Genomic DNA, 22,539 nt, shown 5'->3' with positions numbered 1-22,539 from the left:
GATTGGGTTAAAACAAAGGTATTAATACAGCATAACCTAAAGTTGGGCCAAAGAGTTCCCTATTGTTCTTCCAACATTAAAGGGTCCCAAACAAGTCCCCTCTGCTTACCCATTTGAAGAGATTTACAAACCCATAAGGTAGAGATTTCAATGAAAAACTTGACCAAAACCAACAATCTCTTGTGGCAGTAGTTAGACAGGGTAATGAAGTTAAAGATTGACAAAAGAGCCAGAGTTTCTTGGTCCATTCCCTTACTGGGGACTCAAAACCTTTGTACAAGTATGGGTAAAATAAAAACTGGGTGGAGAAGAGAAATTTCCAGGATGCCTTGATATGGGAATCCCATTGAAGTGGTATCAAAATCCATTGGTGAAGTCCTAACTTGGGCTACAATTAAATGGAAAGGAAAAAAAAATATGTAATGGTTGATCATATTATAAAAGTTGGAGTGTTTAAGCAATCACTGGGTAAAGAAGTTGTGTCCCTTGAATATCCCTTGAATATTTCATAGGAATGGGCAATATATCTGGTGGGGTACACTCCCCCTACCTAGTATTATAAAACCAAAATCTGTTGATGAAGCCCTAAGGAAGGCTACAGTTAGGAAGGTAATGGCTAATAAAATCAAGGTATAATCAAAATTTGAACAGATTTTATGTGAAATGGTTGCTTCTTTTTTACCTGCTACCTCTTTTTTACCCTTTTTTTTTCACCTGGGGGATAGACATGGTATCTGACGGGAGAATGTTTCTCCTACCTGGTATCATAAAACAGAAGGCATGTAAATCTGCATTTCATGCAATATTCATTGAACATGCTAAATGAAAACCAATGAGACTGGCTGAGCCCACCTGGTCTGAAATAAAGCCTCGAATGCTGATAGAGACAAGTTCTCTGTGCAATAGCCCTACGTGGAGTATTGACTGGGGCTTATAGCAAGAGTTATATCCTTTTATAATAAACCAGTAATCTAGTAAGTAAAATATTTCCCTTGGGTCTGTGAGCCACTCTAGCAAATTAATGGAATTCAAAGAGGGGGGTTGGGAACCTTTAATTCATAGCCAGTAGGTCAGAAGTGCTGGTAATAACCTGGGCTGACATCTGAAGGAAGCTGTGGGAGCAGTCTTGTAAAACTGGGCCCTCAGCCTATGGAATCTGATGCTATCTCCAGGTAAATAGTGTCAGAATTGAATTGAAGTATAGGATACCTAGCTGTTGTCAAAGAATTACTTCTTGATGTAGTCAACCTACCACTCCACTATTGCTTTGGAAATGGTACTACGACCTATCTAGCATTGCCAAAGCTTTGCAAAAATTATTATTCAGGGAATGTGTGGAGATGGATCTCATTTGTAACCTGACACTAGAGTTCAGCAAATTAGGGCAATGAAGTGGTAAAAGCATCCTGATGGTTATCCAAATCACCAGTACAGTGTGCCTCACTCCCTTGCCCCAGAATGGTCACCTCCAGGTCTAACCAGTTTATCTCAAGGAACTTCCAATGTTGGGAGGGGAGTGCTTCTTGATACTGATATTCAGAACGTGTTTCAGAGTAAAGGTCTACACAATTGACAATTTGTAGCTAAACAAAACATACAGAGGTTACCTTGCTAAGGCCTTCATATAAGTCTTGCAATGATTTGCTGAGATGAGAAGCACAGAAAGCCATGTAACAGGGAGATGGTTGTCCTATCGCATAATTGAATACAGACGACAATCCTAACAACTTAGAGACTTCTCAATAACAATAAAAAAGAGAGTCAGAAAGAGCAGGAGTTAGTAAAGCTAAGAACTTTGGAGCTGCCAAACCATAGCACAATATTATCTTCTCGGATCTTACATAAACAGTGGCTAGAGATGGAGGCAGACTCTGTTAACTATAAACATTACAAAAACATTTAAGGAATAGGACATATCATTTTTAATTTCCAAACACCAAACATGATTCACAGACCCATGTTCAAATATCTATCTTCCTTTCTATATTGCATTCTCTTGGAGGTAGGTACTACATATGATTCATTTTTTTATTCACTTATTTTTTTCTTGAAATTTGTCAATAAGAGCTTTAAGAATATCTCCACATATACATTTACATTCAAGTTGATTAACATTATTAAGTTTCATTTTAATACAAATCCTGTTAAATAGTTCTTAAATTTCAGACACGGTCATATATATGTCATTTAAAAATCATTTTTGTCTAGATGCAGATCTTGATAATGAATCTCTTGATGATATATGTACAGCTAGTTTGTCCCAAAACTCCTAATAATGTTGATAATTATGTTGCTTTACATTCTGCAATGCTCCAGATCCCCTTGGGTCTCTCAGGCTGTCTACAGCTTGCTGAGGTGAAACTGTGAGACCATGTAGTAGGAGACAAGTGGCGGCAGGACGAGATCTCCCAAGTCCTCCGTAACAGTGTATTAATGTTTTTCAATTATTTTTAAGGCAGATTACAAGCTCCTCCATGAGATAGCTATGTCAGGAGTCCCTCCATCTGGGACTGGATGATGATGAGTGATAATTCCATACTGATGGTAGAGGTCCAAAGATCTGGGACTCTGTATTTTGACAGTTTTCTTCCATTGCAGAAAACAAATGTGTCTTGTATACCATAGCTATTCAGTTCTTCTGTATCTTTTTTGATATCTCTTCAAACAGTTTTAAATTTACAAACTGGAAAAGCACATAACCTAAGAAACTGAGAACAATTCACTCGTGACAGAGGTAGCCATGATATCTGAATTGGAGTCTGTTCGTTTTCAATAGGCTTTTTGTCTGATGAGTCAAATTCACTTGTCTGCAATGAACTAGGTGGCTTTATCGCTCGTCACCCCACATCATTACCTGTTGACACCTCCAATCGCTTATTATTTTATGAACTCGGTCATGAAGGATGTAATATGTACTGAAGATTATTCTGAGTGGGAGGAACTAAATAACAAATAAGCTGTAGTTCCTGGACTGGAGCTGTTATCGATCTGGGCAAAGTCGGATGTCAAACAAATATATATACAAAAATTACAATATAGAAATATAAGAACAACAGAGGTATTGTGTAAAGTGCCATGGGAGCATCAACCATTTAGTGCCCAACTACATCTATAGCTGGGGAAGTCACCAGCAAAGGTCAAAAAAACCTTCTGAAAAAAAATCAATGTGGTATTTAAACGCATTTATGGAAATGGTACGAGCTTATTCAAATGGCAGGGGAAAAGTCATTTTAGATACTGAGAACAGAGGCGCTGGATCAATTAGAAAGCTTTGAGCTGTGACTAACAAAAAATATGATTAAGTGTAGCTTAAACAATAAGGGACTTATTTTTTTTCACATCACAAGATTAGAAGCAGAGTGGTCACAGGGTTTGTCAATTAAGGCACACAATGACTTCATCCTATTCGATGTCTTTTCCTTCTTTCCATTTTGCTCTTTTCAGTAGGTTAGCAATAGCTCTGAAGGTTACAAGACAGTAACAACATCTCAGGATGTCACATGTAGACACATCGTCTCCACTGAAGAAAAGAGAGATTTTCTCCTCTGGACCTCTTTATGTTAATGAGGATCCACTTTCCCAAAAGCATCAGATACACTTTTCCTCAATCTCATTGGGTAGGAATATGTAACATGTCCATGCTTAAACCAAGTTCTACTAAAAAGAATTAGCATACACGATGCTTTTAGGCTAATGGCTGGGCAAAATCTTCCCCATGAACTAAGAGATTTTACAAATGAACACTGACAACTAAGTTGCAAATGGAGAAAACTAACTTTAAACCCCAATTAAGCAAAATGTTCTTCCCTCAAATGGAATTCCATTCTTCTCATTAGATCTCTTTTAAAATTATACTCAATTATTATGATTATATTTTTAATTTTGTCAATCAACAGTTTTAAAATTTTGTTTTCTTTTTATGTATGCCATACATAACATCCTTGATTTTGTCTCTTTGCACACAAAGCATAAATATTTAGTCTCCGGCCTTTAGCAGAAAATTTGCTAATTAATCATAATTCAGTCCTTTAAGCAGGAGACAGTCTCTTTCCCTTGACTCCATATCTCTAGAAGGCTAATACCAGAACGAAATTGACACCGTGCTGGTAAGAAAAGTGGAGCAGAGAGTATAGCTGTTTGAATAGAGCCAACCATGTATGCCTGAAATATGCAACGAGATGACATATGAAAAAAAAAACACTAAAACAAAACAAAACAAAAAATACTTCTAACTTGGAATGGCTAGAGGATTCTGAAGAAATGGATAGAACACAGTGCTTACAAGGTTCATAGTGATCAAATTATAAAGATCTATGTGTATCACATTAAATAACTTTCTTTTGCTTCCTGTATTTTTGTGTCATATTCAAGAACTTATTACCTAGGCCAGTGTTATAAAGTTTTTCCCTGGGGCACCTGGGTGGCTCAGTCGGTTAAGTGTCCAACTCTTGATTTTAGTTCAGGTCATGATCCCAGGGTCATGACATTGAACCCCACCTTGGGCTCCACACTGAGCATGGAGCCTGCTTAAAATTCTCTCTTTCTTGCCTCTGCCCCTCCTACACTTGCATGCACATGTGAGTTTCCTCTCTTTCTTTCTAAAATAAAATTTTAAAAATTAAAAAGAAAAAAGCTTGTCCTCCTATGTTTTTTTTTCCCTAGGAGATTTATAGCCAAGTCTTCCATATAAGTCTTTAATTCATATAGTTTATTTTTATGCATGGTGTAAGAAAATTGTCCAACTTCTTTCTTCCTTCATTTTTTTAACATGGATATTCCAGTTTTTTTCATGTGGATATCCAGCACATTTGTTGAAGACACCACTCTTTCCCCATTGTGTATCCTTGGCACTCTTATGAAAGGTCAGTTAATTACATATGCATCGGTTTATTTCTGGGTCTCTATACTCTTCTATTGGTCTATATGTCTGCTTCATGCCAGTATCATACTGTTTTAATTACTGTAGCTTTGTAATACATTTTGAAATCAGGAAATGTGATGCCTCTCTATTTATTCTTTGTTTTTAACTATTTAGGGATCTCTGTAGTTCCTTGTGAATTTCAGAATTATTTTTCCTATTTCTATAAAAAAATGCTACTGTGATTTAGGTAGGGATTGCATTGAATTTATAGACTGATCACATTAGTAGTATGGATATTTAACAACAATAGTCTTTCAATCCAAGAGTATGAAATACTCTTCCATTTCTTATGTCTTTAATTTTGTTCATCAGTGATTTATAGTGCTCAGCATACAAGTGTTTCATCTTTTTAGTTAAGGTTACTCTCAAGCATTTTATTTTTTGTGACGTTATTGTAGATGGGATTGTTTTTTTAAATACTTTTTCAAATAATTCATTTTAATGTATAGAAACACAATTGAGTTTTTCTATGTTGATTTTGTGTCCTACAACTTTACTGAATTCATTTATTTGTTCTAACAGTTTTTTTGTGAAGTCTCTAGGATCCAGCAATACCATTCCTGAGTGTTTACCCAAAAGAATTGAGTATATGTGTTGCCAAAGTGATCTCTATCCAAAAGAATTGAAATCAGATCTTGAAAAGATATTTGCAGTCTTGTGTTCATTTTGTACTGTTCACAATAGCCAAGATGTGAAAACAACCCAAACACTCATCACTGGATGACTGGATAAAGAAAATGTTGCATGTACATACAATGTGATATTATTCAGCCTTTAAAAAGAAGAAAATCCAGGGCACCTGGGTGGTTCCGTTGGTTGGGCATCCAACTTCAGCTCAGGTCATGGTTTGTGGTTTATGAGTTTGACCCCCATGTCGAGCTCTGGAGTGACAACTCAGGGCCAGGAGCCCGCTTCAGATTCTGTGTCTCCCTCTCTCTGCCCCTCCCCTGCTATGCTCTGTCTCACTCTATCTCAAAAATAAATAAAAACTTAAAAAACAAAATAAAAAGAAGGAAATTCTACAATGTGTGACATGGATGAGGCTAGACGACATTATGCTAAGTGAAATAAGACAGTGAATAACAAATTCTATATAATTCCACTTATATAAGGTATCTAAAATTGTCAGACTCATAGAAACAGAGAGTGGAATTGTAGGGGTGATGGGATTGGGGAGTTGATATTCAACGATTATTACAGTTTCAGTTATACAATATGGGTAAGTTTCAGAGATCTAATGTACAACATCATGCCTATAATTACCAGCATTATACTGTGCCCTTAAAATTTTGTTAGAAGAACATGATAAATGTTTTTAGTATAATAAAAAAAGAAGTAAGGCAGGGGAAAGAAAAGGAATTTGAATTTCACCCTGAAAATAATAGAGTGGTTGAAAGATTTCAACAGTGGATGGTATGATCAAAATCAAATTTTATAAGCTATTGTTAAAGAAAATAATTCAGCTGAGTGAAGATCTTATTGGCTTTATTCAGCAATTTGTGAATTGGGCAGTATCCCATCTAGCATAGAGAAAGGAGCTCCAAAAGCTGTACAAGGCAAGAGTTTTTATAAGCAGAAGAGACAAGTAACAAGGAAGCTATGGGGGGGGGGGTGCATTTCTAACTGGTTAAAGCAGTTAGTTCTCTCATATGGAGCAAAGAGAAGTCTTGGAGCTGCTGTATAAGGTAACTTGTGCTGAATTGCCATGTTCAGATTCATTGATGTAGGTCTTCCTTTTGTGGGAGAACTGAGCATAGAAACTTAATTAAGCTTTAGTTTGCTGACATAGGGCTGAATTTGAATGACTCCATCTTGGGCCTAAGCTGGTTACTTTAAAATTATCTTGGCAAAGTATGGAATATTGGAGTGGGGCAAGGTTGGAAACAAAGGTCCACTTCGGAAGGAGCTTCAGTGCTCCTCATTGAGGCAGGTGCACTGCTTAGAAGCACCTCTGAAGCAGAGACGATAGTGATGAGAATAGATGGACTCTTGGAAGGATTTTTATTGTAGAAGATAGAGGAATTCAAGATAGCTCTGTGGTCCAAGCTAGGGGTTGAACGCCAGTACTATTAAGCATGATAGTAAATACAACCGAGAGGAAAAGATGTGTGAAGGAAGTTGGAGTTTTGAATTTCTTGAGAGCAAGAGGAAAAGGCTGACAAAATTTAGAAATTCTCTCTACCACTTCTGGGTATCCTGTACCAAATATATCTTTGGTGCCTATCACTGGCCATTACACATAGGTGAGGTTGATTAGTTATTTAGTAATAAAGTCTGACAAATCTGGTTATTTGAAGCTAAATTGTCATTAGTTAGAACTTAATAGTAAATGGTTAGCTTTGAAGGCATGGTTTCTAGCAATTTCTTCCTATTTTTTTTTTTTAGTGTTAATTTTGGGGGTGGGCAGAAGGGTCAGAGAGAGAGAGAGACACAGAACCCAAAACAGGCTCCAGACTCTGAACTGTCGGCACAAAGCCCAATGTGGGGCTCAAACTCAAGAACTGCCAGATCATGACCTAAGCCAAAGTCAGATGCTTAACTGACTGATCCACACAGGCACCTCCCTCCCTCTTTTTAAAATTAATTAATTTATTTTGAGAGAGAGAGAGAGCATGAGTGGGGCAGGGGAAGAAAGAGAGAGAGGGAGACAGAGAATCCCCAGCAGGCTCCACACTATTAGCACAGAGCCCCAAATGGGGCTCAAATTCACAAACTATAAGGTCATGATCTCAGCCACCAAGGCGCCTCTCTAGCAATTTAACATGTGAAAATTTCTTTACATGGTCTAAAATAAATTACAGATCTCACTGGAGTAAAAGTATGCATTTATGATTTGTTGATAAAATATCTAATGACAAAATGCTACCCTGAATCTTTATTAATCAAAACACAATCCCATGCATTTAAAATAGGAGACTACAAGTGTGTATGCCATGCATTATTTATGATTTATTCAATCAACAATGATTAGTGTACACATGGAGTCACAGACCTCTTGAAATAACTCCAAGGACCCATGAGGCCTCAGCACCCCATGCAGTGCTTGATTTTTTTGGTCTAATTATCACATCATAGAAATAAAATCAGGAAAATCTTAGAAAGTCGATAGAACCATCTAACTTCTGATCATTGAAAGCCTCTATAAATTTCAAAATCCAATCCACTTAAAACATTTTTTTAGTCAATGTAATTTTGACATTTCATTGGGAAGAATGTTGCTCCTTATAAAAACCCATATAAGAAATCCTGATAATCCAGAGTTTTCCTGGCTCCAGGCTAAATCACAATTACGGTGATCTTCTCATTTAATTAATCTCTGGGCATACTTGCTTTCAGTGCCTTACATTACAAGACAAGCTGATCTCAACACCATGCTCAATTTGGGCTCCATATATTTCCAAGCACTTTTAATTTTCTTTCATTATTATAAGAATAAAAATTTTAAATCCTTGACACTATTTATAGAAGTCTCCCCTTCTCATTAGTAAATCCTTATTAATCCTATAAACTGGTGCTGATATTTATTTAGTACATAAAATATTCATTCTCTAACTTAGCAATTAATTGCAGCTACTTAAAATGGGTTTCTAGATAGTGTTAAAGAGATATCTGGGTCAATAAATAGCAGAACTGAGAATAACAATGAGTCTAATTCAGCTGCTAGGTATACATATTAATCTGCCCCTCCCAATGCTATTTAATATTAAATTCACTGCTGTATAACATATTCTGAATAAAATCCTTTTTAAAATCTCACTTTATTTGATGGTCTATAGTTCAAGCATACATGAAGTCAGACATACATAATTTATAATATTTTTAATGTTTATTTTTGAGAGAAGGAGAGAGAGAGACAGAGTGCGAGCAGGGAAGGAGCAGAGAAGAGAGAGAGACACAGAATCCGAAACAGGCTCCAGGCTCAGAGCTGTCAGCACAGAGCCCAACACGGGATTCACATCCACAAACTATGAGATCATGACCTGAGCCGAAGTCAGATGCTTAACCTACTGAGCTACCCAGGCGCCCCAGGCATATATTAGTTCTAAAGCCAAAGGAATTATATAAGCAAATATTTTCTAATGGTTATCATTGGATTAATTTCACCAAAGTAATTCATTTATATTGCTTCATATACTCCCTAAAAGGAGTCTGATATTTGTAAACATTTCCTCAAATACAAGCACAAGGTTTGCTAATAGAATTTCTTACAGAATGAAGATAGTAACTTGGATCATAAAGGTCAGTGATATTGCAAGACTTGAGCTTTCCAGATCATCAAGGTGCTGTCTTGTCTGGCCACTATCCCCAGCAGCCTTTTGCCCAGGTTAGGACTCTGGGCATCCAGAAAAGGGCCGAATGTTCTCCTGTCCCTGCTCCATCTTTGGCTAAACAAGCTTGTAATGTAGTATCTATGTATATATGTTTCCTGCCCAGAAATCTATAACCTACTGAAAAGCCAAATTATCCCTACACTGTTTGTTGCAGAATTCTTTTCCTATCACTGATTTGAAATCCCACATTTATCAAGTGTCAAATGTAACAAAATCCTTTACTGAACCCTCTATCAGTTCCACTGATACCTCAACCTATTAATTAGATAATGTATAATTGTTCTAAATGATATAGCTTCATACAATAGTTAATATCTGAGACAAAAAGGGTTTTGTCATTCTTTTTCATAAAGTTTCAAGTTATTAGTGTTTTGTTTTCCAAATGAAATTTAAAATTGTTGTTATCAAGATCCCCCAATCTAATTGGAATTTAAGGAGAATTAATATCCTTACAGTTTTGAGTATTTTTCTCTATGAGTAAAATGTATCTTCATTCTGTAGAATTTTAAAATGTTCTTCATATAGTTCCTGTGTATGTGTCATTTAACATATTAATAGGTTATTTATTTTTCATGCTGTTTTTTCTCTTTTATATTTTAGTTATATATTAGGCATGTTAATATAGTTAGCAAAGCTACTGATATTTTTTTTGTATTAAATCTGTACCAAACAATTGTTTGTCTCTTTCTTTTTTTATGTTAAATCTCTGGGGTTTATGCATATAATTATACTGTCTACAAATAAAACTATTTTGGCCCTATTTTTCATTGTCTATTTGGTTTTACCATTTCTTGGCTAATTGCATAGTGAGTGCATTCAGAATAATGTTAAAATTACTGTTCATCCATGTTTTGTTCCTAACCATATTAAAATTATCTCTAGCATCCATAATGAAAATATTTCTAGCATCGTATGGTTAAGCATGATCCCAGAATTTTATTTAAAATATTTTAAACTATTTTAATGTAAGTATTCTAAACCCTAAAATCCATTCAAATCCTACGGTACATTAAAATGATAATGCGCCATGAGCAAATGACATTTTTTTCCAGACATGTTTCCAAATTGGAAAACTTTAATAATCAACTTTGTAAAACACTAATATCCAAGGAGAAGAACCCTGATAATATCATAGCTGATGCTAGAAAATCACTGACAAAATTGCCCAGATATCTTTCACTTAAAAAATTTCAGATGTTGTAACCATGTTGTGCTTGCTTTGAAAAAAGAAAAAATATGAAGGCTCTTCTTTAGTTCATTGTATCATGAAGCCTTGTTTGAATTCACTTATGAAACCATCTGGGTCCAGGGTGCCTAGGTGGCTCAGCTGGTTGAACATCCTACTCTTGATTTCAGATGAGGCCATGATCTCACTGTTTGTGAGTTCAAGTCCCTCACTGGGCTCTGTGATGACAGCAGAGAGCCTGCCTGGATTTCTCACTTTCTCCCTCTCTGTCTCTCTCTCTGCCCCTCCTCTACTCTCTCTCTCTTTCTCAATCTCTCTCTCTCAAAATAAATAAACAAGCATTTAAAAAGTTAAAGAAAAGAAAAGAAAAGAAACCTGGGACCTAGGCAGAAATGGGATTCACAATATAAACAATCAATAGGGCAAGCACGTTGGTAAATCATAACGGACACAGTCTTGTACTCTTTAATTTTGGGAACACATCTACTGGATTGGAGCTTTTCTGAGAAGGTGGAGGGCAGAGAATGGACCTCTGTTAGCTTCCTCAATTCTTTTTCCCCTTGGCCTATTGATTTGTGTTTGGATTCTATATCATTATTGAGGTAAATGTTGGCAATGAATATTTGCTATAGTACCATTCATTTTATTTTTTCAAGTTTACTTGCATGTAAAGTATTACAGGAAAATAATTTGGAAAATTAATGTAAACTTCTATGTCATGATTTGTCTGTTATAATTTTGCTTTGTTGAAATTTACCTTTTTTCATGATTAAGATATTTATTATTATGCCTCCTAATTGAGGTTGCAGCCAAATATTATTTCTTGATATTATTTCTTGTTTTGCCTTGTTTCTATTAATTTTATTCTGTTATTATTATCATCATCATCATCATTACCTTTGTTCTGGTAACTTAGGTTTAGTTTTGTTCTGATTTCTTGGGTTGAATTCTTAGATTACTTATCTTCATTTGTTCTTTCGTTATTTTCTATTTTTTGTTATGATATATATTTAAACATTTTCTAATTTTAGTTAATTCAGAAAAATCTACAAAATACACATAAAATAAATGACTAAAACATTCAGCAATTATAGTTAGTTACCTTTAATATTTTGAGGTATACTACCCAGATAAGTTTTTATACTCATATAAGCTTATTAGTAGATGATATTATATCATAATACTCTTCTTCTATTACCAGCAATTTTCCTAAACAATTAAATAATAGTTTATGCTCAGATGCACACACACATACACACCATAAAAATAATAAACTTTATCATTATTTTTAATGACTCCAGATAATTTCATTTAACCTACACACTTTATGTGAACTAAGAATTACTTTCAAATTTTTACCCTCATTAAAAAAAATACACAGACCTTTATGACCAAATTATTCTCTTTCTCCCCATTACCTCTTTCCCACTAGGTAAATGATCTTAATAATCTAGTTATGTCTTAAAATACATATTTGAATATATTTCTTTGTGTGTATTTGCTTTAGACATCTCTCAGTTAATAACACATCATGGAAACTCTTGTGACTCATCAGTTATATGTAAAACACATTTTATTTAATAGCTGCATAATATACCTTGGCTGATTGTATTATAATTTATTCAACCATATGTCTAATTATGGATATTAGAATCGTTTCTAGTTTTCGGCCACTTCAAATATATTTTTATGTAGCCTTCTATAATGCTGCTTTTCTCCCATAGAACAGATTCTCAAAAGTGGGTTGGTGGCTCAAATTTTGTATTTACGTTACATTTTAATAGCCATTGTTAGTTGCTTTCCAAAATGATTGTAGCAATTGGCATTTCCTTCATCAATGTAAGAAAAGCCTAGTATTCCTGATCTCATCAGCGCCCAGTGCTGGCAGCTTTGAAAGATTTTTACTGCTTAGTGAAGCTGACCCATGTGTGGACATCCAATCACAAAACAGAACATGAAAAGCATTTCAGAAGCCTCCCTTTTGCCTGCTTCCAAAAAACTATCTCACCACCGAAGTAGCCATTATCTTGACTTCTAACAATACAGGTTCATTCTGACTACTTATTGGCTTTATATAAAAATATTTATATGGTATATAATGCATTGTGTTTGGGGGCACCTGAGTATCTGACTTCAGCTCTGGTTATGATCTCCCAGCTCCTGAGTTCTAGCCTTGCATTGGGCTCTGTGCTGACAGCTCAGAGCCTGGAGCCTGCTTCGGATTCTGTGTCTCTGTCTTTCTCTGCCCCTACTCGGCCTTTTCTCTGTCTCTCTGTCTCTCTCTGTATACATTAATTTAAACTTAAATTAAATTTAAATATACATTAATTTTTTAAAAAGCCATTGTGTTTGGCTTCTTATGCCCATGCGATGTTTTTGAAATTCATTCCAGCTGCTACAGGTACCAAGAGTTTATTCCTTCTGACACAAGGAAACTTTTGGAAGTGATGGATGTGTTTATTACTTTGATCGTAGTGATGGTAGCACAGGTATGTGCATATGTTAAAACTCATCAAATTGTATACATTAAATATAAGCAGGTTTGTGTATCGATAATAATAACTCACTAAAGCTGAAAAATTGCTCACTTGTACTTAATTCCATGAATAAACAACTATTTATCTAATCCATTGTCAATGTACATTTAATTTACATTTCAGCTTTCAGCTATTACAAATGGTGCATATGAACACATGAACATTCTTGGCATGTGTACTGGTGAACATATATGTGCATTTCTCTTGGGTATGTAAGTAGAAATGGAAATGCTTGCTAATAGGGCAGGACTATTTAGCTATGGTAGCCAAACAGGTTTTCTTGAGTGACTTGATCAGTTTATATTCCCATGCATGCTGCATAAGATTTCTAGTTGCTCTAAATCCTTCAGTTAATATTGGTGTTTTCTCCTTTTCATTTTCACTATTTGGTATGTGTAGTTGTACCACACTGTTTAAATTTTATTTCCCTAATCTTTCATGGTGGGGAGTCAACAGATATGCTCTAAAATTGAGAAATCAAAAGATAGTGATTTAAAAACACTAGAAGACTTAAAAACAGAATATAAATCTTAGAAAGATATCAAAATTATAGCACATGTATTACCACAACTGTAACTGTCACTACAACCTCAACAAACAAATTAAGGAAAGCGCGGACCATATAGTTACAGTAAAAACAAACAAACAAACAAACAAAGCTAAAGTGTACATTCAATGCAGAAAAATGTATAACATACAGACTTAATGAGTTAGCATCTCTGCAAATCAATTGATACAAAAGAGATAAATTCAATTGAAAAATAATGAGACCTATACAGGATTAAATTCAAAGCCCAATCATATTCTATACAAAATAAACATGTTTCAAAAAGCAAAATAGAAATATTAAAAGTAAAAAAAAAGGAAGATGGACAAATATGTAACAAGAAAATGCAAATTAAATTTAAATAAATTTTGTATTATGATGACCAAATAAAGCAAATTCAAGGTGAAAATAGAGATTCATGTTCATAGCAGCACTCTCCACAATAGCTAAAACATGGAAAGAGCCTAAGTGTCCATCAACAGATGAATGGATCAAGAAGATGTGGTTTATCTATACCATGGAATACTACATGGCAATGAGAAACAATGAAATCTGGCCATGTGTAGCAACATGGATGGACCTTGAGGGTGTTATGCTGAGCGAAATAAGTCAGGCAGAGAAGGACAAATATCATATGTTTGCACGTATAGGAGGATTAGGAGGAACTTGACGGAGGAACAAGGGGGAGAAGAAGGGCGGAAATGGTGGGGGAAAGGGAGAGAGGCAAACCATGAGAGACTCTTGAATGCTGACAAAAACTGAGGACTGATGGATGTGGGGGGGAGGGGGGATGGGCATGGAGGAGGACACTTGTGGGGATGAGCACTGAGTGTTATGTGGAAACTAATTTGACAATAAACTATTTAAAAAAAAAAGAATAAAAGAAATATTAGGTGACAAAAAAAAAGAAAAAAAAAAAGAAAATAGAGATTCAACTCTCATAATGGGTTTTCTTTATTTTTTGGACAAAGTAATATTAAAATTAATTTCGAAAAGAATCTATGAAATATTCAAGAGATCTAGATAAAAATTAGTCATAAAATATGACTGAAAGTTTTAATTTAATTCTCTCAATCAATGCAATATAAAGTTGGTAAAATAATAAGTAGAAGATGAAAATTACATACTTCATAATATTGATTTTTTATCAGTAATGAATCTTTTACTTTGTCACATTTTATATGTTTCTATTAAGATGATTTTCTTTTTTAGCTTAATATTGATTATCTAATGTGAACTCAAACAAACCCTACTAGATTATGCTGTATTTTCGTTTTCATACGTTATTAGACACTACTGCTAATGTTTCGTTTAAGAATGGTTACATCTATCCTCATGAGGGATATTAATCCGTAGTTTTCTTTTAAAGGACTTATCCATACTTCCACCTTCCATCTTTCCCCACTACCACATTTTGACTTAAGTTTAATTATTATTAAACCTGGATATTACTTTTTAATGTGACACAAAGACATCGCTCACATACCAATTACACCAAAGATAATTGCTTCAAAGGCATACCCCTAAGCCCAGACCAAAAACCTGAATCAGAATCTGTGGAAATAAGATCTGAGAATTTAAAAGCATTTAAAAAGCATCAGAGGGGAAACTTAGGTGTCTCAGTTAGTTGAGCATCACACTCTTGATTGCAACTCAGGGCTCAGTCTCACAGTCCTAAATGAGCCCATGTTGGACTCCACACTGGGTGTGGAGCGTGCTTAAGATTCTCCCTCTCCTTCTATCCCTCCCTGGCATGCTCTCTCTTCTCTCTCAATCTCTCTCTCAAAAATAAATAAATAAATAAGCAAGCATCAGAGACTTATACACACTAATATTTGATCACACTTATTATATTTTTATTTATATATTTAATTATTATATTTGAACTTTTATAGATTGATCTGGTAGCTTTTGAAAACATCAGTCGAGATACTATCATAATAAAATGAATCCGTGTACTTCCAGTTTTCTCTATCTTCACCTTCTCTCCCAGTTCCTGTATCATAACATTATTTCTATATTAACAAGAGTTAAAATATTTGCATTCTGGGCTCTATTCAGAGTTTTCAAATTTTGTAGAATTGCTTCTGTATTTAAAGTAGTTTAATATCATACAGTTAGATCTTGCTTTTATGTCTAATATGTCAGTTGGAGTGTTTAGACTATTTACATTTAACATGATTGCTGATGAGATTAAATAGAAGTTATTCTGCTGCTTGTTTTCTATTTTCCCCAATGGTTCTGTTCATCTTTTCTATCTTTGTTTGTCATCTTTCAGATTCTTGAGTATTTTTGTGAATCCACATTTTGGATTGGGTTTTGTCTTTTGTCTTTTGCTGGGTTATTGTCTATAACTTTTGAAAACTTTTCAGCCATTACATTAAATATGTTTTCTCTAGTTCATTCCTTTGCTGAGTCCAGTTACACATATATAAGGCCACTTAAAGTTGTCCACTGATCACTGATGTTGATTACATGTTTATAATTTCTTTTTTCTTTGTGTGGTTCCTTTTGGATAATTTCTATTGCTATGTCTTCAATTTTCCTAATCTTTTCTACTGCAATTCCTAATTGCCTTTCCATTCTCTCAGATGCAACTTTCATCTCCAAAACGGATTTGGATCATTTTTTATACTTTCCTGTCTCTAAATAAAATTATTTAATATATTGAATAGCTATAATAAGTGTTCTAATGTCCTTATCTTCTGATTCTAACATCTATGTCAGTTCTTGGTGAGTTTAGTTTGATTTATTTTTCCTCTTATTATGGGTCATATTTTCTTGCTTTTTGTATACCTGGTAATCTTGATCAGAAGGAATTTCTTGAGTTTACTCAGTGGAGACCTGTATATATTTTTATATAGCTACAAACATTTTTGAGCTGCATTTTGTAATATAGTTAAGCTATTTGGAAACAGTTGAGTCCTTTCAGGTCTTGCTTTTAGGATTTCTTGAGAAGAACAAGAGAAGCATTTTGTCTCAGTCTAATGACTCCTCTCTACTGAGGCAAGAACATTTTGGGTACTCTACCCAGTGCCAGTGAATTACAAGGTTTTCCAGTATGGCAGGTGGGAATATTAAATCTTTTACCCTTGCATATTCTCTGAATACTATACCTGTAATATTCTAAGGTAGCTTTTTTCCATAATCTGGAATATTTTCCTTTCATTAAATTTTATTTAAATCCAAGATAGTTAACATATAGTGTAGTAGTGGTTTCAGGAGTACAATTTAGTGATTCATCACTTACATANTCTTAATGGAGGACTTAATTTTTGACTCTTCAATAACACCCCATGTGCATCCCAACGAATGCCCTCCTTAATGCCCATCACCCATTTAGCCCATCCCCCCACCCAACATTCCTCTATCAACTCTCAGTTTGTTCTCTTTATTTAAGACTCTCTTATGGTTTGCCCCTCTCTCTATTTTTATCTTATTTGTCCTTACCTTCCCCATGTTCATCTGTTTTGTTTCCTGAATTCCACATATGAGTGAAATAATATATATTTATCTTTTTCTGACTGCCTTATTTTGCTTAGTATAGTACACTCCAGTACCATCCACGTAGTTGTAAATGGTAAGATTTCATTCATTTCGATTGCTGAATAATATTCCATTGTGTATATATACCACATGTTTTTATCCATTTTTTAGTCAATGGACATTTTGACTTTCTCCATAATTTGGCCATTGCTGATAGTGCTGCTGTAAACACTGGGGTGCATGTGCCCCTTTGAATCAGCATTTTTATATCCTTTGGATAAATACCTAGTAGTGGTGGGTTGTAGGGTAGTTCTATTTTTAGTGTTTTTGAAGAAACTTCATACTATTTCCCAGAGTGGCTGCATCATTTTGCATTTCCACCAGCAGTGAAAATTGTTCCCCTTTCTCCACATCCTCACCAACATCTGTTGTTTCCTGAGTTGCTAATTTTAGCCATTCTGACAGGTGTGATATGGTATCTCACTGTGGTTTTCATTTGTAGTTCCCTGATAATGAGTAATGTTGAGAATTTTTTCATGTGTATGTTAGCCATCTGGATGTCTTCTTTGGAAAAGTATCTATTCATGTCTTTTGCCCATTTCTTCACTTAATTACTTGTTTTTTTGGGTGTTGAGTTTGAGTAATTCTTTATAGATTTTGGATACTAATCCTTTATCTGATTTGTCATTTGCAAACATATTCTCCCATTTCATCAGCTCCCTTATAATTTTGGATATATTCTTAACACACAGGTAGCTTCTACACTTTGATGAATATTCAAAAGAAATCCTCTGTGGTTCTCTGTAGGTCTTTATCTGTGAAATTTTCTTCTTTTTTGTACTCTGACTACAAATTCTATCCTCCTTTTTCTCCTCCAACTTCCAACTTTATTTCCTGAACCCAAAGATTTTGCTGGACTCTATCTGTGTTCCCTCTCTATGTGCTGAATGCTGAGGATTATCTAAGGACAACAATCTGGGACAATTTTAGTACTAGTCTTAAGGTATTTTCCCCTCAGAGATTATTATCTAATGTGTAGTGTAAATATTGAAATCATACAGAATATGTTTCCTGATAACCTAAGAATATGTTTTCTGATTATATTAGAAATCAACAGCAGTAATATGTCTAAAAAAAAGTCCCAGATACTTGAAGATTAACACACTTCCTCAGGTCCACAGGTCAAGAAGCAACAATAAAAGAAAATAGAAGATAATCTAACTGAATAACAGTGAAAATAGTATATACCCGAATTTAGGAGGGAAATATTGCTGAAAAGGATTTAAAGGAAAATTTATACATCTAAAAGCTTACATTAAAAATAAGACATAAAAATATTTAAGCTTCAGTTTTGAGAAGGTAGAAAAATTGTCAATTAAATCCAAAGTATATAAGAGAAATAATAAAATAATGGTATAGATCAGTGAAATAGAAACATGAAAACAACAGAAAAATTATGAAAGCCAAAGGTTAGGTTTTTTAAGATTAATAAAATTGGTAAACCTTTGACAGAAATAATCAAGGAGAAGGAAGAGAAAAATCTAATTATTAAGATCAAAGATTAAAGAGAGGCTATCACTGTATATCTAACAGAAATTAAAAGGTTAAGGGAAGATTACAACCAATTTAATGTAAAAAACTTAAATAGCTTAGATGAAAGGAACAAATTCCTTGAAAGATATCATATACCAATACCAATCTAAGGAAAAAAAAGAGAAAATAAGTACAGTCCAATATTTACTATACAAGTTGAATTTGAAATTTGAGGAAAAGAAAACCTTCCTGTAAGGAAAACTAAGCCCAGATGATTCTATCGGTGAATTTTAGTACTTTAGAAAGAAATAATATTAATCCCATCCAAACTCTTTCATAAAGTAGAAGAGAAGGAAACCCTACCCAAAATGTTTTATGAGGTCACCTTAATACTGATATGCAAACTTGATAGAGTTTATAAGAAAATAATTATATAGACCAATATTCCTTATGAACATATGCAAAAATATTCAACAAAGTATTAGCAAAGTGGTTTGAAGAATACATTTAAAAAAGATAATACATCAAATTCATGTGAGAGTTATACCAAGAACCTAAGGTTGGTTTCCCATTAAAAAGTCAATCAGTAAGGGCACCTGGACGGTTAAGTCAGTTAAGCTTCTGACCTCAGCTCAGGTCATGATCTCATGGTTCTGTGAGTGCAAGTCCCATGTCAGTCTCGGAGCTGTCAGTGCAGATCAGATCCTTGTAGATTGGATCCTTGGTCTCCCTCTCTGCTCCTCTCCTGTGTGTACTGTTGCTTTCTCTCTCTCTGTTTCTCCCTCTCTCTCTCTCAAAAATAAGTAAATTAAAAATAACTCAATCGATATAATTCAAATTCATAACATTAAAGTACAAAGGTATTTCACAGCTGCAGAAAAATTATTTGAGAAAATGCAAAACTCATACAGAATTTTTAAAAAAAGAACTTCAGCAAACTAAAACAAGAAGATAAATTCCTTAATCTGATAAAAGTTACCTACAAAAAACCCCTATGATTATCATGCTTAATGGGCAAATATCAAATGTCTCCACCCAACCATCCCCAGAGGTTGAAAACACATCAAAGATACTATCACCATATCTATTCACCACATCTATTCACATCTTTTACTAGAAGTCTTAGCCGGTGCAGATAATTCAAGAAAATGAAATGATAGCATTCAGATTTGGCAAGAAGGATGAAAACTATCTTCATTCACAAGGGGCATAATTGTTTACACAGAAAACTTTAAGGAACTTGCACCATGTTGCTAGAATTAATAAGCACAGTTTTAAAGGTTAAAAATAATTAACTGTATACTAGCAATACCTAGGTGGAACATGACATTAAAAAAACAATTCCAATGTTAATAACATCTAAAAGCATAAGATACTTGATTAATTTTACAAGAGATATATTAGATAGCTATGCTGAAAAGAATAGAATATTAAGAGAAATTAAAGAATACAAATAAATGAAGAGATATACCATGTTTGGATACTAAAAGAAAATATTGTTAGAATGACAGTTCTCTTTAAATTGATCTATAGAGTTAATATAACCTCAATTATAATACCAGAGTATTTTTCTATAGAAATTGGTGAGCTAGTTCTAAATTTTATATGGAAATACAAAGATCTGAGAATAGTCAAACTAATATTGCAAAAGAATAACATATTTGACAGACATAGTTAACAGATTTTTAAGATACTAGTATAGGTAAAAGGATACACAAACAGAGCAAATGGATAAAATAGCCAGAAATAGTTCTAAACATAAACAGTCAACTAAATCTTAACAAAGATGCTAAGGCAATGACTATGGCAAAAGAAAGCCTTTCAAATGATTGGTGTCAGGAGAATTGAATAAATATATGAAAAGTAAATAAACACAAACATTAACTGAGACATATCATAGATGTGAAAGCTAAAACTCTAAACCTTCTTGGAAAACACACAATATCTTTCTGGCCTACAGGTAGACAAAGATCTCAGAGAGGACACGAAAAAGTACTAACCTTAAAAGAAAAAAAATGTGAACTTGATCAAAGTTAAGATCTTTAGTCATAGCCTGTAGAAAATCATTTCCAATACATGTATCTAGGAGAATTAAAATATATATAATATATGTATATATTATGTATATACAAAATTTATAAAGACCCACTACAACTCAAAACAACAACAACAACTACAACTACAATAACTATTGAATCCAATTTTACATACTGGCCGATTGATGTAAATAGACACTTCTCTAAAGAAGACATATGAATGATGAATAAGCATATCGAGAAGTGATCAACATCATTAGTCATCAGAGAAATGCAAATCAAAAGCACAATAGGATTTCCACTGCAAAGGAAGAAAATAGACACACTACAACATCAAGTGTTACAAACGTGTTGAACAACTGGATCTGTCAAATTTTTCAAGTGGGAATGTAACCATTTGGGAAGTGCACTGGCTATTTCTCATAAAGCTCACCATATATCTATGCTATAACCTAGTAATTTAGCTATTTTTTAAATTTTCTTAAGGAATATAAAAATATATGTCTGCAAAAGGACTTAGGAAAGAATATTTATAACAGATTTAGCCCTAAAGGCCAAAACTTGAAATAATCCAAACATATATCAAGAGAACGAATGAATAAATTGGGCTGTATTCACACAAATGAATGCGACCCAGCAATAAAATAAGAATGACTTAGTGATATACACATCAACGTGGATGAATCTCCAAATCCCTGTATTCTGTACAGGGATACCAGATACCAAACAATACATATTCTATGTCTCCAAGTGTATAAAGTTGAAGAAGAGACAAACTTAATCTATAGCAACAAAAATCAACACAATAGTTGCTATAAGGATGGGGCAGAGACTGATTGGAAGTGGACATGAAGTGATGACAAATCTGTTTCTTGACTGACATAAGTGATCATATGCATATCTCCTTGTCAAAACTCAAAGAATTAATCTGTGCATATAACTGTGAATTTTATTTTAATTAAAATATAAATTATGAAAGTAGGGGATTTATTCTGAGTGCAGGGGCTGGTTGGTTTCTCAGCAATGCTGCAGAAACTCAAGAAATCTTCCAGTGAGTCAGTACCCATTTGATCTACTCAATTTAGAGACAGAAGAATACTGGTGATCTTCTGTCCCGTTTCTTTAAGCACTAACCTTAAAAGAAAAAAATGTGAACTTTCCCCACCATCCTTACTTTTCCTCCATGTCTCCCTCTCCTCACAGGAAAAAGCGCAGCAGCAGCAGCAGCAGCAACAACAACAAGAAGCCACTTGCTAGAGCACGATCTCACATACATTTCATCCCTAGCTGGTAAAAAGCAGGAACCAATGATCACAAAAATTTACTATTTTAAGTCTCAAAAAACTTATCACCTAATCATTTATTGAATGAATGAACTTCCGGCTGTTAAAAAAAATTAATGACTAGGGGCGCCTGAATGGCTCAGTTGGTTAAACATCTTATTTTGGCTCAGGTCATGATCTCACGGTTTGGGAGTTCAAGTCCTGCATCGGGCTATGCTGACAGCTCAGAGCCTGGAGCCTGCCTCAGATTCCGTGTCTCATTCCCTCTCTTCCCCTCCCCACTTGTGCTCTGTCTCTCTCTGTCTCTCAAAAATAAATAAATGTAAAAAAATTTTTTAATTAAAAAATATTAATGACTAAATTAAAATGTTTCCTTCTAGAGAATGATGAGAGCTTGCAGGTGATTTTAATTAAAAAGAGTCACTGTTTGCACGTATAGGAGGATTAGGAGGAACTTAACAGAGGACCAAGGGGGAGAAGAAGGGGGGAAATGGTGGGGAAAAGGGAGAGAGGCAAACCATGAGAGACTCTTGAATGCTGACAAAAACTGAGAACTGATGGATGGAGGGGGGAGGGGGGAGGGGCATGGAGGAGGGCACTCGTGGGGGTGAGCACTGGGTGTTATGTGGAAACTAATTTGACAATAAACTATTTAAAAAAAAAGAATAAATAAATCTTG

General features: G+C 34.4%; 1 pseudogene; it reads right to left on the bottom strand.

The window, feature by feature from the left end:
* Positions 1 to 2,194: 2,194 nt before the first annotated feature.
* On the bottom strand, positions 2,195 to 21,853 carry LOC144237288 (cyclin-dependent kinase inhibitor 3 pseudogene; annotated as a pseudogene).
* Positions 21,854 to 22,539: the final 686 nt, after the last annotated feature.

This window comes from Crocuta crocuta, unplaced genomic scaffold (assembly GCF_008692635.1).
Source record: "Crocuta crocuta isolate KB4526 unplaced genomic scaffold, BGI_CrCroc_1.0 scaffold166, whole genome shotgun sequence".
In the NCBI taxonomy this organism is placed as follows: domain Eukaryota; kingdom Metazoa; phylum Chordata; class Mammalia; order Carnivora; family Hyaenidae; genus Crocuta; species Crocuta crocuta.
The sequence above is the reverse complement of the archived record's forward strand: the minus strand, read 5'-3'. Positions and strand labels throughout refer to the sequence as shown.